Source organism: Gorilla gorilla, chromosome 1 (assembly GCF_029281585.2).
Source record: "Gorilla gorilla gorilla isolate KB3781 chromosome 1, NHGRI_mGorGor1-v2.1_pri, whole genome shotgun sequence".
Classification (NCBI taxonomy): domain Eukaryota; kingdom Metazoa; phylum Chordata; class Mammalia; order Primates; family Hominidae; genus Gorilla; species Gorilla gorilla.
This window is the reverse complement of record NC_073224.2, coordinates 181792771-181809905: the sequence shown is the minus strand read 5'-3', so window position 1 is coordinate 181809905 and position 17135 is coordinate 181792771. Positions and strand designations below refer to the sequence as shown.

Here is a 17135-nt window from a genome sequence, read left to right as displayed (position 1 = left end):
ATCCCTTCTCTCCCTCAGGGTATGGACCTCCACTTCATTTTTGGGGCATAACATCTTTATAGGACATGGGTAAAATCCCAATACTAACATGACAATGCTTAGGACTCTAACAGGTTTTCAAGAATGCATCAATAAGGGCCACTAAATCCGATTTTTCTCGGTCCTCTTTGTGGTCTAGGAGGACAGGCAAGGTTGCAGGTTTTTGAGAATGCATTGGTAAGGGCCACTAAATCTGACATTCCTTGGTCCTCCTTGCGGTCTAGGAGGAAAACTAGTGTTTCTGCTGCTACGTTGATGAGTGCAACTATTCTGATCAGCAGGGTCCAGCAACCGCTGCAGGTTCTTGGGCCAGAGGTGTTTCTGCTGCTGTGTCAGTGAGCACAACTATTCTGATCAGCAGGGTCCAGGGACCATTGTGGGTTCTTGGGTAAGAGGTGTTTCTGCTGCTGTGTTGATGAGCACAACTGTTCCGATCAGCAGGGTCCAGGGACCGTTGTGGGTTCTTGGGCAGGGGGAGAAACAAACAAACCAAAACCACGTGTGGTTTTGTCTTTCAGATGGGAAACATTCAGGCATCAACAGGCTCACGCTTAAAATGCATCCTAAGCCATTGGGAACAATTTGACCTGCAAACTCTGAAAGAGAGGCACCTCATTATTCTCTCTCTGATGGGGAAAGAAAGCCATCTGAGGGAAGTATAAATTACAATATTATTCTGCAGCTTGACCTTTTCTGTAAGAGGGAAGGCAAATGCAGTGAAATACCTTATGTCCAAGCTTTCTTTTCATTGAAGGAGAATACACAACTATGCAAAGCTTGCAATTTACACCCCACAGGAGGACCTCTCAGCTTACCCCCATATCTTAGCCTCCCTATAGCTCCCATTTCTATTGATGATAAGCCACTTCTAATCTTCCCCACCTGGAAGGAAACAAGCAAAGAAATCTCCAAAGGACCACAAAAACTCCTGGGCTATCGGTTATGTCCCCTTCAAGCTGTAGGGGGAAGGGGATTTGGCCCAACCTGGGTACATGTCCCCTTCTCCCTCTCTGATTTGAAGCAGATCAAGGCAGACTTGGGGAAGTTTTCAGATGATCCTGATAGGTAAATAGATGTCCTACAGGGTCTAGGGCAAATCTTCCATCTCACTTGGAGAGATGTCATGCTATTATTAGATCAAACCCCGGCATTTAATGAAAAGAACGCAGCTTTAGCTGCAGCCCGAGAGTTTGGAGATACCTGGTATCTCAGTCAAGTAAATGATAGAATCACAGCCAAAGAAAGGGACAAATTCCCTACTGGTCAGCAAGCCATCCCCAGTATGGATCCCCACTGGGACCTCGACTCAGATCATGGGGACTGGAGTTGTAAACATCTGTGGACCTGTATTCTAGAAGGACTAAGGAGAATTAGGAAAAAGCCCATGAATTATTCAATGATGTCCACCATAACTCAGGGAAAGGAAGAAAATCCTTCTGCCTTCCTCGAGTAGCTATGGGAGGCCTTAAGAAAATAGACTCCCCTGTCACCCAACTCACTAGAGGGTCAATTGATCCTAAAAGATAAGTTTATTACCCAATCAGCCGCAGATATCAGAAGAAAGCTTCAAAGGCGAGCCCTGGGCCCTGAACAAAATCTGGAGGCATTATTAAACCTGGCAACTTTGGTTTTATAATAGGGACCAAGAGGAACAGGCACAAAAGGAAAAGCAAGATCAGAGAAAGACCCCAGCCTTTGTCATGGCCCTCAGACAAACAAACCTTGGTGGTTCAGAGAGGACAGTAAATGGAGCAGGCCAATCACAAGGTGGGGCTTGTTACCAGTGTGGTTTTCAAGGACACCTTAAAAAAGATTGTCCAACGAGAAACAAGCCTCCCCCTCATCCATGTCTGCTATGCCGAGGCAATCACTGGAAGGCACACTGCCCCAGAGAGCAAAGTGTCTCTGGGCCAGAAGCCCCCAACCAGATGATCCAACAACAGGACTGAGGATGTCTGGGGCAAGTGCCAGCTCATGTCATCACCCTCACTGAGCCCTGGGTATGTTTAACCATTGAGGGCCAGGAAATTTACTTCCTCCTGGACACTGGTGCAGCCTTCTCAGTGTTAATCTCCTGCCCCAGACGACTGTCCTCAAGGTCCATTACCATCCGAGGAATCCTGGCACAGCCTCTAACTTTCTCCCACCTCCTCAGTTGTAATTGGGAGACTTTGCTCTTTTCACATGCCTTTCTTGTTATGCCTGAAAGTCCCACACCCTTATTAGGAAGGGATATATTAGCCAAAGCTGCAGCTATTATCTACATGAATATGGGGAACAAGTTACCCATTTGTTGTCCCCTACTTGAGGAGGGAATCAACCCTGAAGTCTGGGCATTGGAAGGACAATTTGGAAGGGTAAAAAATGCCCTCCCAGTCCAAATCAGGCTTAAAGACCTCACCACTTTTCTTTATCAAAGGCAATATCCCTTAAGGCCTGAAGCTCATAAAGGATTACATAAAGCTCATAAATGTTTAAATTGTTAAACATTTAAAAGCTCAAGGCTTAGTAAGGAAATGCAGCAGTCCCTGCAACACTCCAATTCTGGGAGTACAAAAGCTGAATGGTCAGTGGAGGCTAGTACAAGATCTTAGACTCATCAATGAGGCAGTAATTCCTCCATATCCAGTTGTACTCAACCCCTATACCCTGCTCTCTCAAATACCAGAGGAAGCAGAATAGTTCACTGTTCTGGACCTCAAGGATGCCTTATTCTGTATTCCCCTGTACTCTAACTCCCAGTTTCTCTTTGCCTTTGAAGATCCCACAGACCACACATCCCAACTTACATGGATGGTCTTGCCCCAAGGGTTTAGGGATAGCCCTCATCTTTTTGGCCAGGCACTGGCCCAAGATCTAGGCCACTTCTTAAGTCCAGACACTCTGGTCCTTCAGTATGTGGATGATTTACTTTTGGCTGCCAATTTGGAAGCCTCATGCCAGCATGCTACTCTAGATCTCTTGAACTTTCTAGCTAATCAAGGGTACAAGGCATCTAGGTCGAAGGCCCAGCTTTGCCTACAGCAGGCCAAATATTTAGGCCTCATCTTAGCCAAAGGGACCAGGGCCCTCAGCAAGGAATGAATACAGCCTGTACTGGCTTATCCTCACCTTAAGACATTAAAACAGCTGCAGGGGTTCCTTGGAATCACTGGCTTTTGCCAACTATGGATCCCCAGATACAGCGAGATAGCCAGGCCCCTTTATACTCTAATCAAGGAGAACCAGAGGGCAAATACTCATCTAGTAGAATGGGAACCAGAGGCAGAAACAGCCTTCAAAACCTTAAAGCAAGCCCTAGTACAAGCTCCAGCTTTAAGCCTTCCCAAAGGACAAAACTCCTCTTTATATGTCAGAGAGAGAGCAGGGATAGCTCTTGGAGTCCTTACTCAGACTCGTGGAACAATCCCACAACCAGTGGCATACCTAAGTAAGGAAATTGATGTAGTAGCAAAATGCTGGCCTTACTGTTTACAGGTAGTTGCGGCGGTGGCCGTCTTAGTGTCAGAGGCTATCAAAATAATACAAGGAAAGGATCTCACTGGACTACTCATGATGTAAATGGCATACTAGGTGTCAAAGGAAGTTTATGGCTATCAGACAACTGCCTACTTAGATACCAGGCACTACTCCTTGAGAGACCAGTGCTTAAAATACGTACGTGTGTAGCCCTCAACTCTGCCACTTTTCTCCCAGAGGATGGGGAACCAATTGAGCATGACTGCCAACAAATTATAGTACAGACTTATGCCGCCAGAGATGATCTCTTAGAAGTCCCCTTAGCTAATCCTGACCTTAACCTATATACCTGTGGAAGTTCATTTGTGGAGAATGGGATATGAAGGGCAGGTTATGCCATAGTTAGTGATGCAACTGTAGTTGAAAGTAAGCCTCTTCCCCCAGGGACCAGTGCCCAGTTAGCAGAACTAGTGGCCGTTGCCCGAGCCTTAGAACTGGGAAAAGGAAGAATAAATGTATATACAGATAGCAAGTATGCTTATCTAATCCTACATGCCCATGCTGCAATATGGAAAGAAAGGGAGTTCCTAACCTCTGGGAGAACCCCCATTAAATACCACAAGGAAATTATGGAGTTATTGCACTCAGTGCAAAAACCCAAGGAGGTGGCAGTCTTACACTGCTAAGCCATCAGAAAGGTGAAGGAGAAAAGGCAGAAGGAAACCACTGGGCAGATGCTGAGGCCAAAACCGCTGCCAGGCAGAACCTCCCATTAGAAATACCTACGGAAGGACGCTTGGTATGGAACAACCCTCTCCAAGATATTAAGCCCCAGTATTCCCCAACTGAAACAGAATGGGGACTTTCACAGGGGTATAGTTTTCTCCCCTTGGGGTGGTTCATGACAGAAGAAGGAAAGGTACTTATACCTGAAGCCAGCCAGTGGAATTACACTCTACCAATTCAAACCCCAACTGAAACGGAATGGGAACTTTCACAGGGGTATAGTTTTCTCCCCTTGGGGTGGTTCATGACAGAAGAAGGAAATGTACTTATACCTGAAGCCAGCCAGTGGAATTACACTCTACCACTTCAAACCCCAACTGATCATAGTAACTGCTGAGTTACCCAAACAGCTCCATTCACATGGCTTGTCCGCTTCTCAGGGCCTCCAAAAATCATCACCTCTTCCCTGCTTAACAAACAGTCCAGGTTTTGTAATGGCAAACACACTCCCTGCATTACCATTCACCCCAAACCCCCTGCAGCAGTGCCCCCACCACTAGTGAATCCCTTCTCATCCCCTCTTTTAATCACTCTCTCAAATGGTTCCTAGTAGAAAAAAAATGGTTTTTTCTCCAGTGGGAAAATAGAACACAGGGAGCCACTCAGTTTGCTCCCAAAACCCCTTTCCAGCCACACACCAGAGCTACCTTGGCAAGTACTCTAGGAGTATGGGAAAGTAAAAACAACAAACTCACACACCTTTTTAACATACGCAACCAGTTCTGTCTACGCAGCCGAGGTATATTCTTCTTATGTGGAACGTCAACCTGTATCTGCCTCCCTACTAGCTGGAAAGGCACCTGCACCTTAGTCTTTCTAAGTCCCAACATTAACATTGCCCCAGGAAATCAGACCCTATCAGTACCCCACAAAGCTCAAGCCCATCAGTGCAGAGCCATACAACGAATACCCCTACTTGTAGGATTAGGAATGGCTACTGCTACAGGAACCAGAATAGCCAGTTTATCTACTTCATTATCCTACTACCACACACTCTCAAAGGATTTCTCAGACAGTTTGCAAGAAATAACAAAATCTCTCCTGACTCTACAGTCCCAAATAGACTCTTTGGCAGCAGTGACTCTCCAAAACTGCCAAGGCCTAGACCTCCTCACTGCTGAGAAAGGAGGACTCTGCACCTTCTTAGGGGAAGAGTGTTGTTTTTACACTAACCAGTCAGGGATAGTATGAATTGTCGCCTGGCATTTACAGGAAAAGGCTTCTGAAATCAGACAACACCTTTCAAACTCTTATACCAACCTCTGGAGTTAGGCAACATGGTTTCTCCCCTTTCTAGGTCCTGTGACAGCCATCTTGCTATTACTCACCTTTGGGCCCTGTATTTTTAACCTCCTTTTCAAATTTGTTTCCTCTAGGATCAAGGCCATCAAGCTACAATGGTCTTACAAATGGAACCCCAAATGAGCTCAAATAACAACTTCTACCAAGGACCCCTGGACCGACCTGCTGGCCCTCTGACTGACCTAAAGAGTTTCCCTCTGGAGGACAGTACAACTGCAGGGCCCCTTCTTCACCCCATCCAGCAGGAAGTAGCTAGAGCAGTCATCACCCAATTCCAACAGCAGTTGGTGTGTCCTGTTTAGAGGGGGGATTGAGAGGTGAAGCCAGCTGGGCTTCTGGGTCGGGTAGGGACTTGGAGAACTTTTGTGTCTAGCTAAAGGATTGTAAATGCACCAATCAGCGCTCTGTGTCTAGCTAGAGGATTGTAATGTACCAATCAGCACTCTGTGTCTAGCTAAAGGATTGTAAATGCACCAATCAGCACTCTGCAAAAATGCACCTATCAGCACTCTGTGTCTAGCTAAAGGATTGTAAATGCACCAGTCAGAACTCTGTAAAAATGCACCAATCAGTGCTCTGTGTCTAGCTAAAGGATTGTAAATGCACCAATCAGCACTCTGTAAAAACACACCAATCAGCGCTCTGTGTCTAGCTAAAGGACTGTAAACACACCAATCAGCACTCTGTAAAATGGACCAATCAGCAGGATGTGGGTGGGGCCAAATAAGGGAATAAAAGCTGGCCACCTGAGCCAGCAGCAGCAACCTGCTCGGGTCCCCCTCCATTCTGTGGAAGCTTTGTTCTTTCACTGTTCACAATAAATCTTGCTGCTGCTCACTCTTTGGGTCCGCATTACCTTTATGAGCTGTAACACTCACCATGAGGGTCTGCGGCTTCATTCCTGAAGTCAGTGAGACCACAAACCCACCAGGAGGAATAAACAACTCCGGGCGCCCCACCTTTAAGAGCTGCAACACTCACTGCGAAGGTCAGTGGCTTCACTCCTGAAGTCAGCGAGACCACAACCCACCGGAAGGAAGAAACTCTGGACACATCTGAACATCTGAAGGAACAAACTCTGGACACACCACCTTTAAGAACTGTAACACTCACTGCGAGGGTCCACGGCTTCATTCCTGAAGTCGGCAAGACCAAGAACTCACTGGAAGGAACCAATTCCGGGCACACTAACACTTGTTATTATTTGACTTTTTGACAATAGCCATTCTGTTCAGTATTTCATTCAGTGGTTTTAACTTGCATTTCCCTAATAACTAGTGATGTTCACACTCTTTTTGCATGCTTATTAACCATATTTTCTTCGGTAAAATATCTATTCAAAACTTTTGTCCATTTTTAAATTGTTTGTCTTGTGCTAGGTTTTACACATAAATTTTTTGCTACTGCATTGGAGTCAATATAATCTTCAATTTTGCAGATGGATAAACTGAGTCAGAAAGTTAAATAACTTTCTCAAGGTCATCCTTCCAGCTAATAATGGCGGTAGTTCTTCTGGTTCCAAAGTCTCGGGTTATTATCTCTACTGAAGTTGCAATCTGGTGATCAGAGGCTTGATCACAGCCCACAGATGGGTCTATATGTGTAACACCATAAAAAATATATAACCAAGGCTTTAAAAAGGAAGCATTCACATAGAAATTCAGGTTTCTGGCTTCTTGTGAAATGATGGAAGATCTAATAGCACTGGGCTCACACTCCACATTCTTAACAGAATTCCAAAAGCATTCTATAAGAGCTGGGTAGCCATCACTCTCTCCAGACAGACCCTGTACAGACAGCCACATATAATCTGACCTCCATGTCATTCACTGATGTTCTTAACCCCGTAGGCATTCGAGGGAGCCGTATCAACAAGGTGGGTATGCTCTGTGCCATCTTAGAAGGCTCTTCTTTACATAGGTGAAGAAAACCTAGCTCACTTAGACTATATGCATGTAAAAAAACAGATAAAGTACAGACTGGCAAAAAGTCTATAATTTAAGATAATATTCACTATAGATAAAGCTTCCCTGGGATCAGTCATGTAAAAAAAAATAGGTTTAATCCTTTCTCTTCAAATCCAATATGTAAAATGTTATTAAAAACTGGGGTTTCTCTGACTGAAAAAAAAAGATGGAATTGGTCTCTTAGTCCATTTTGTGTGACTATAACAGAATACCTGGGACTGAGTAATGTGTAATGAACGGAAATTCATTGGCTCACAGTCTGCAGGCTGGGAAAACCAATATCAAGGTTCTGGCCTCCAGTGAGGGCCTTTACCATCACAAGACAGAGGGCAAGAGGGCAAGAGGGCAAGAGAGGAAGTGGGGTCCAAACACAGCCTTTTATAACAGCATTAATTCCACCAATGAGGGCAGAACTCTCATGGGCTAATCACTTCTTAAAAATCCCACCTCCAGCCGGGCGTGGTGGCTCACACCTATAATTCCAGCACTTTGGGAGGCTGAGGCAGGCAGATCACAAGGTCAGGAGATTGAGACCATCCTGGCTAACACGGTGAAACACCGTCTCTACTAAAAACACAAAAAATTAGCCAGGCGTGGTGGCGGGCGCCTCTAGTCCCAGCTACTTGGGAAGCTGAGGCAGGAGAATGGCATGAACCTGGGAGGTGGAGCTTGCAGTGAGCTGAGATTGTGCCACTGCACTCCAGCCTGGGTGACAGAGAGAGACTGTCTCAAAACAAAAAACAAAAAACAAACAAACAAAAAAAAGTCCCACCTCTCAACACTGTTACAATGGTAAATTAAATTTCAATATGAGTTTTTTGGGGTACAGACATTTACACTATAGAAGTTAGAGTCATATTATTAATTGTATTTTACAGAAGAAGAAACTGGAGCTCAGATAAGTTCAGTAACTAGCCCAGAATCACACAGCTGGCAGGAAAATGATAAGCTAGAACTCAACCTAAAGTCCTTGGGAACCGAGGTCAGCACTCTACCTGCACCAGAGCTGCCCACTGTGGGCTATTCTTCTCACTTAGAACAAAAGCCACCTTATAACTTTTGTGTGTCCAGTGCCAGGCACAATACCTGACATATAGAAGAAACTCTCTATATATTTGTTAAATGAATTAAAATGCTCCACAAATATTTGTGATAAAAATGTTACATTTTAATTTGGTTGCCAAAATTAAGGCTCAGATGAAAGAAAAAAAATAAGTTCCATATAACTGTCTTAATGTAGCTAAATATTCAAGTGTTATTGAGGGGAAAAGAATCATAATTAACTCAGCATTGTTTTATGTACAGGGAATTGCTTGCTGTTAGGAGAGAGTTGAGGGACTATAATACACAGTACCTGTTGTACTGTAGATTTAGGGAGATAATGAGGAAGCAAACTGATATTAAGTACCTAGCCACCTTACTTACTCTCTTTCTTTTAAGCCCCACAACAACTCTGCAAAGTATATATAAACATTCTCATCTCATTCCCGAGAATGAAAAAAAAAATGGCCTGCTCAGGGTTACCCATACTTGATGAAGCTGTCTGACTCCAAACTCATTTGTTTGCACTATATCACAAAAGATTTGAAAATTTACATTGGTGACCCAAGAATTAAATAAAAACAGAGAAAAACAACATCAGAACTGTTATAAGTCAGTCCAAAATTCACTTCAGATGTGCTCTGACATAAAAGAAGAGTGATTCTCTGAGCCTCTATTTTTTCATCCATGAAATGGGTCATAAATATGCCCTCCTCCCAGTAGGGTTGTAAAGCTCAGTTGCTTCAGTGGATGTGGAAGGGCCTTTGAAATAGAAAGTATAAGGTTAGTGGACCTTAGGCCCTTGCAATATGGATTCTGTGCTCTCAGCATTTTCAAAACTGTTATTTCCAAAATCACCAGTAACCTCTTACTAATTAAAGTAGTAACCTTCTCTCAATCTTTTCCAATCACACTCAACCTGAAACCATTTGGACATATTTGCCTGTATCTGCTCCTCCCCTGCGTTCTGAAACCAACCCTCTCCATCTCATCTCTGTGTATCTGTCTCCGAAGCACAGAAAACACACATACGCACGTGCACACACACATGCATGCACACACGCACATATACGCTATTATGGGCTGAAGTATGCCCTCCAAAAATTCAAATGCTGAAGTCCTAATCTCTAATATCTCTGAACGTGACCTTATTTGGAAATAGGATCTTTCTGGAAATAAGTTAAACTGAGTTTGCTTCAGCAGATGCAGAAGGGCCTTTTAAATAGAAAAATTGTTATAAAGAAGAACTGAGATAATATATCTCCAGTGCTCAACAAAGGATGGGGACTGGTTTATAGTAAGCATGGTAAATGGTAGCTATTAGTAGTAGTAGTAGAAGCTTTCTGATGTTTTATAGTCATAGATGAGCAAACTTTTCTAAAAAGGGACAGATAGAAAATATCTTTTTTTCAAGACAAAGTCTGACACATTTTCTCCTTTGTTTTTTGTTTGTCTGTTTTTTTGTTTACAACTATTCAAAAATGTAAAATCCATTCTTGTTTGTGGGCTGTACACAAACTGAATGCAGGCCAAATTTAACCCTTGCCAATTCCTGGCTAGAATCTCCAGTACAGTGTTAAACAGAGATGGGGAGACCAGACTTCCTATTTTGTTCCTGATCTGAAGTGAAAGGCATTCAGTCTTTCACCATTAAATACGACATTAGCTATAGCTTTTAAGATAGAAGGTTAGGTTTTCTTAGATATGGTTTATCAGCTAGAAGAAGTTCCTTCTGCTCCTAATTTACTGAAAGTTTTTGTAGTAAATGGGTGTTGAATTTTGTCAAATACTTTTTTGGCATGTATTGAGATGATTATAAGGTTTTTGTCCTTTAATGTATTAATATGGTATATTATGTTAAATGATTTATGGATGTTAAACCAATCTTGTATTCCTGAGATAAATTTCACTTGATTGTGAAGTAGAATCTTTTTATCTATATGTTTCTGAATTCAGTTTCTTAATACTATCTTGAGGAGTTTTGCATCCGTATTTATGAGGAATATGGATCTACTGTTTAACTTTCTTGTAATATCTTTTTCTGACTTTGGTATGAAGTTAACACTGGCCTCATAAAAAGAGTTGTGAAGTGTTTCCTCCTCTTCTATATTTTGGAAGAGTTTGCAACTGATTGGCATTAATTCTTTTTTAAATATTTGTTAGAATTCGCCAGTAAAGCCATCTAGGCTGGGGCTTTTCTTTGTCACAAAATCTTTAATTACTAACTCATTTTCTTTGCTTGTTATAATCTATTCACATTTTTAACCTTTGAGTCAATTGTGTTTAAGTTGCATCTTTCTAGGAGTTTCTTCATTTCATGTAAGTTGTCTAAATTTTTGGCATAAAGTTGTTCATAGAATTCCCTTAAGCCTTTTAATTTCTGTAAGGTGGTTAGTAATGTCATCTCTTTCATTCCAATTTTTTTCATTTGCCTTATGTCTCTTCTTTTCTGGATCAGTATAGTAAAAGTTTCATAAATTTTATTAATATTTTCATTAAATTTTTAGTTTTGTTGAATTTCTCTACTTTTTTGTTTTTCTGTTTCCTGTTTCACTGTTTTCCACTCTAATTTGTATTACAGTTGGCCCTTCATATCCATAGGTTCTACATCATTGAATTCAGCCAACTGTGGATTGAAAATATTTGGGAAAAAACAATAAAAAACAACACTATAATTATAAAAATAACACAAATTTTAAAAATTACAGTGTAACAAGTATTTACATAGCATTTACATTAGGTGCTACAAAGTAATCTAGAGATGGGTTAAAGTATATAGGCAGTTATATGCAAATGCTATGCCATTTTATATAAGGGATTTGGGTATCCACAGATTTTGCTATCTGTAAGGGATCCTGGAAAAAATCCCCCACAGATAACAAAAAACAACTGTATTTCCTTACTTCTACTTGCTTTGGGTTTGAATTGCTATTATTTTTCTAGTTTTTTTAAGTGGAAACACAGGTCAATGGTCTGAGATCTTTCTTTTTTCTTTTTCTTTTTTTTCTTTTTTTTTTTTTTTTTGAGATAGGATCTCACTTTGTTGCCCAGACTGGAGTGCAGTGGTAACAGCTCACTGCAGCCTCGACCTCCTGGGCTTAAGTGATCCTCTAATATTAAGCACCAGAGTAACTGGGACTACAGGTGCATGCCACCACCACAGGATAATTTTTTAAAATTTTTCATAGAGGCGAGCTCTCACTATGTTGCCCAGGCTGGTCTCAAACTTCTGAGCTCAAGCAATCCTCCCACCTTGGCTTCCCGAAGTGCTGGGATTACGGGGATGAGCCACTGTGCCTGGCCTCCTTTATTCTAATATAGGCATTAAAAGTTATAATTTTCCTCTATGTACTGCCTTAGCTGGACCCCGCAAATTTTGATGCTTGGTTTCATTCTTGTTCAGTATATTTCCTAATTTCCTCTGTGATTTATTAACTCACAGTTTATTTAGAATTGTCTAATTTCCAAATATTTGTGGATTTCCCAAATTTCTTTCACTTGTTGATTTTTAATACGATACTGGTTTTGTTGGACAACATCCTTGTCATAACTTCAATTATTTTCAATTTATTGAGACCTGTTTTATGCTCTATCACATATCTATTCTAAATAATTGTTTTATGTGTGCTTGAAAAGAATATGTATTCTGCTGCTGTTGGATGGAGTGCTCTAAGATACTAGTTAGGTCAAAATAATTGATACTGTTGTTCAAATTCTCCATATAACTGATGATTTTCTTTCTAGTTGGCCTATCAATTATTAAGAGTATGATATTGAGATCTCCAACTATTATTACAGAATTGCCTATTTCTCCCTTCAGTTCTTTCTGTTTTTAGTTCACGTGTTTTAGGACTTTGTTGTTAGGTGCATATATATTTTAATTGTTCCATTTTCCTGATACCCTGTACATCTTGTTTCTAATAAGACTTTTTGTTTTAAAGTCTATTTCTTTGATATTAGTATGATGACTCCAGCTCTATTTTGGTTGTTTGCATGGTATATCTTTTTCCATTATTTTACTTTTCAACGTATTTGACTCAATCTAAAATATGTGTTTTGGATACAGCATATAGTAGGATCTTCTTTTATTATCCAGTCTGACAATCTGCTTTTTGATAGAAGCAGTTAATTCATTTACATCTAATGTAACTATTGATATGGATGGATTTACATCTGCATTTTGATACTTTTTTGTATGTCTCATGATTTTTGTGCTCCTCCTTAATTGCCTTCTCCTGTGTAAGATATTTTCTACTGTACCATTTTAACTCCTTGTTGGATTTATTTATACATTTTGAGTTGTTTTCTTAATAAATTTTCCAGAGATTTCAACATGCACCTTAACTTTTCATAATATACTTTGGATTAATATTAAATTACTTCTAATAAAATATGGAAATTTTGTTAAAATATATCTCCATTTTCTTTCTCCTTCTTTGTGTTATAGTCATATACATCATTATATGTTATAAGCCCAACAATAGATTTTTAAGTTATTATTTCATGCAATTGTCTTTTAAATCAATTATGAGAAAAGAAACATATATTTATTGTCTTTTATATTTATCTTCATAATTAACTTACAAGTGCTCTTTATTTCTCCATGAATTCAAGTTACCACCTAGTGTCATTTTCTTTCAGTCCAGAAAACTTTCTTTACTCTTTCTCCTAAGTCGGGTCTGCTAGCCACAAATTCATTTAGTCTCTGTTTATCTGAGAATATCTTTGTGAAGAATAGTTTTGCTGGATATAGAATTCTTGGTTGATAGGTTTTTGTCTTTCAGCACTTTGAATATGTCATAATTCTGCCTTCCGGCCTCTATTTCTAGTAGGAAGTCAGTTGTCAATCTTATTTTCATTCCTCTGTATACAGTGAGTGTTTTTTTACTTCTTGCTGATCTTCGAATTATTTCTTTATATTTGGTTTTCAATCGTTTGACTATGATATATCTAAATGTGATTTGTGTGTGTGTGTGTTTATCCTATTTGGAGTTCACTGAGGTTCTTGGATGTGAGGATTATTTTTTAAATTAAATTTGGTGAGTTTTTGGGCATTATTTCCTCAAATATTCTTTCCCCTCTTTCTTTCTTTCAATTCCTTATGAGACTCCCATGAAACATATGTTGCTGTGCTTCATGGTGTCCTATAGGTCTCTGAGGCCCTGTTCATCTTTCTCTATTTGTTTTCTGTTCTTCCAATTGGATAAGTCCTATTTATCTATCTTCAAGTTTACTAAATCTTTCTCCTGACATCTTGAATCTGCTGTTGAGCCCCTTGAGTAAATTTTTTGTTTCAATTACTGTAGTTTTCAACTCCAGAACTTCCATTTGGTTCTTTTTTTTTTGGTAATTTATATCTCTTTATTGATATTCTCTAGTGAATTATTATAATACTTTCCATTCACTTTTTAAACATGGTTTGCTTTCACCTTTGAACAGATTTATAATAGCTGCTTTGAAGTCTTTTTCTGCAAAGTCCAAATCTGTACCCATCAAATATAGTATGTTTTAACTACTTTTTTTCTGAGTATGGGTCATATTTTCCTGCTTCTTTACACATCTTGTTTTTTTTGTTGTTGTTGTTTTACAAGTGATATTTTAGATAACATATTATAGGAATTCTGGATTCTGATTCTTCCCAGAAGTTGTCATTATTTCTAGGTTTTTATTGTTGTTGTTTTGTTCAGTGACTTTGTTTGACTATTTCTGTAGAATTTGTCTCCCCCAGATTGCACAGCCACTAATGTTTCCAATCAGTTTTTCTTTTACTCCTCTTTTCATTTTAAGCCTGGATTCTAGAGATTACCCCTGGTAAGCATAGTGTAGTGATCATGTTGAGTGGTCAGAGGCAGTACTTAAACATCTTGATTCAGTAACATTTCTACCCTTTGACAATGGATCTGTATGTGGGTTGGAGAACACTTTCAACCTTCAGGCAGTTTACAAATCTGATAGAGTTTACTTTCTGACATGCCTTATTGCATCTCCTCTGTAAGTTTATGAGGTCTCATATTCAGCCATGGATGAATAGTTAGTTAAAGCCTTCTCTGGTGTCTCCAGATTATGCACACAGCTGCACCTATGTGTGTAGCCTACCAGAACAACAAAGATCAACAGGGATAGTGGCAGCTTATCAAGGTACACAATGGCTATCTCATTCTAGATCTCCCTGTTAAATTTTTGGCTAGTCTGTTGACTTGTGACTTGCAACCAGTATTGCAAGTTGGATTTTCATTTATTTGCCTTACAGATTGCTACTGTTTTTTAACAATGCCCCTGGACATGCACACACTTAAAATCAATCCTGTTTCTCTAGCTATAGGGTTTCTGCTTCTTTGCACGTCTTGTTTGTTGTTATTGTTTTACAAGTGATATTTTAGATGACGTATTATAGGAATTCTGGATTCTGATTCTTCCCAGAAGTTGCCGTTATTTCCAGGGTTTTTATTGTTGTTGTTATTTGTTTAGTGACTTTATTTGACTAATTCTGTAGAATTTGTCTCCCCCAAATTGTACAGCCACTAATGCTTGCAATCAGTTTTTCTTTTATTCCTCTTTTCATTTTTAAGCGTGTTAGATACCCCTATTAAATTTTTGGCTAGTCTGTTGACTTGTGACTTGCAACCATCATTTCAAGTTGGCTTTTCAATTATTTGCCTTAAAGATTGCTATTGCTTTTAACAACGCCCCTGGACATGCACACACTCCAAATCAATCCTGTTTCTCTAGCTATAGGGTTTCTAACTTTTAGCTTGCCCAGCCATTATAGAAGAACCCTATATGTTTTATAGGCTCAGGATTTGCTTTTAAGGGAGTAGAGAAGTCCTGTACTTGTTCAGAACTGCCTGGGATTTAGATGGAAAGTCTTTCTTATTCTGTAATTCAGTATTTAAAAACACCCACTTGCCTACAGATATAAATCACATTCTTCAACATCAGTTTTATTATTAATAAAAATAAAGATTTTAAAAATATATAACATAAGATATATAACATAATAATATATATTAATAATATATATAATGCTCTTTCCTACCTCTAATCTCTTAATTGATTAGATTTTATGAAAATAAGCAGTCCTAATACCTAGGACAATAACTCCTACTCCCTGTATTTTAAATCAAACTTCTTTCAGCTGGACCATTCTGCCTCCTATTCAATTTTCTTGTTTTGAATGATAATGATAACCAATAAAACAGAAAAATAAACGCCTCTGCTCTTCAGGTACACTATCCAAATACATGGAAAAGCTACTTAGTACAAACCACTTGAAATGCAGTAGAATCAGCTAAAATAGTGTTCTGTTCTTTAATCCAGTCTGATGCTTCTCCTGTCAATTGGCTGGAACGTGAATTCTAAGAAATCACTAGATGTTCACAGCAGGTGCAAAGGTAAGCTCATGTTCTGGGGAGGTCCACATTTTCCTTGGGTAGCAGATGTTTTGCTAGATGACATTTAGAAATAAGTCAAAGTTGTTATTTGTTATGTATAATGGGTCTCAAAGAATAAATGAAAAGCCTTTTACTCTAATTCAGAATGCATTTTGCCACTCTGAAGGATACATTGGTCGAGCTCTTAAAAGCTCAGGCATGGGAACAAGAGATTGATATGGCTGAATATGTGTCTAAGGGAACAGTCAAAGAGAGCAGCCACGTCTAGCATGAGGAAGAGCAGACTGCACTCAAATCAACCCGTTACACTAAAGAGTGGGAAAGGTTCTTTATTGCTTTCTCAGCTGGAAAGATACCCTTATCCCACATTTGGCAAAACAAAACAAAACAAAACAAAAAACTCAGTTATCTTTTCTATTCATTAGAATAATATAAGTGAAACCACTACTAGTTTGATGAGGATTTCTACTCAATCAGCATATTCTAGTCTGGGTCCTACTCATCAATCTGCCTCAAAGTAACCCTTCCTATGGTCTAAAAAATGAGAGGGAAGCAGGAGAAGGATGGGTAAGATGTCATGGGTTTATGGTCTCATTATCTGCAGGCATCTGAAGTTTTTAGCTGTGTGCTGAGGAAACATACACAAATGGGACCCCCAGCAGTATTTTCCTGACATATCTCTAGGGCCTGCAGCAAATACATGCTGGGCAAGCATCATACTGTCATGTCAAGTTGTGGTCACCCAGATGGAATCCTAGCCTGAAGCCCTATTGACAGTTCAGGAACCTGGAAGGCTTTCCTGATTGGACATCTGGGCTGGCTATGAGGTCTTGTTTCATGCTGATTCCTGAAGCCTACCATAGGTTTTGTTTTGTTTTGTTTTTAAAGACTTTGAATCTTTAATATATGATATCCCTCTGGCACTACTCCTGGCAAAGTGGCTTCATGCTGGAACTTCAGTAGTCTCCTGGAAACTCAGACCAAGTCAGCTGTTCCCCTCACTTCCCCAGCCAGCAATGTCACCTATGCCTAGATAGGCCACCCTCAAAGAGATGGGGGAAGTTATTGTGTTATAGAAGTAATGAAGCTCTTAAATCTAAAAACGTGTGTTCAGGTGGTACTGCCCTCTACAATCTATATGACCTTGGGC

The 17135-nt window shown here is 39.9% G+C and overlaps 1 protein-coding gene across 6 annotated transcripts in view; it reads right to left on the bottom strand.

Moving 5' to 3' along the window:
• The window catches only part of DAB1 (DAB adaptor protein 1), a 1249170-nt gene that overhangs the window by 1167325 nt on the left and 64710 nt on the right, over positions 1 to 17135 (bottom strand). The window lies entirely within an intron of this gene.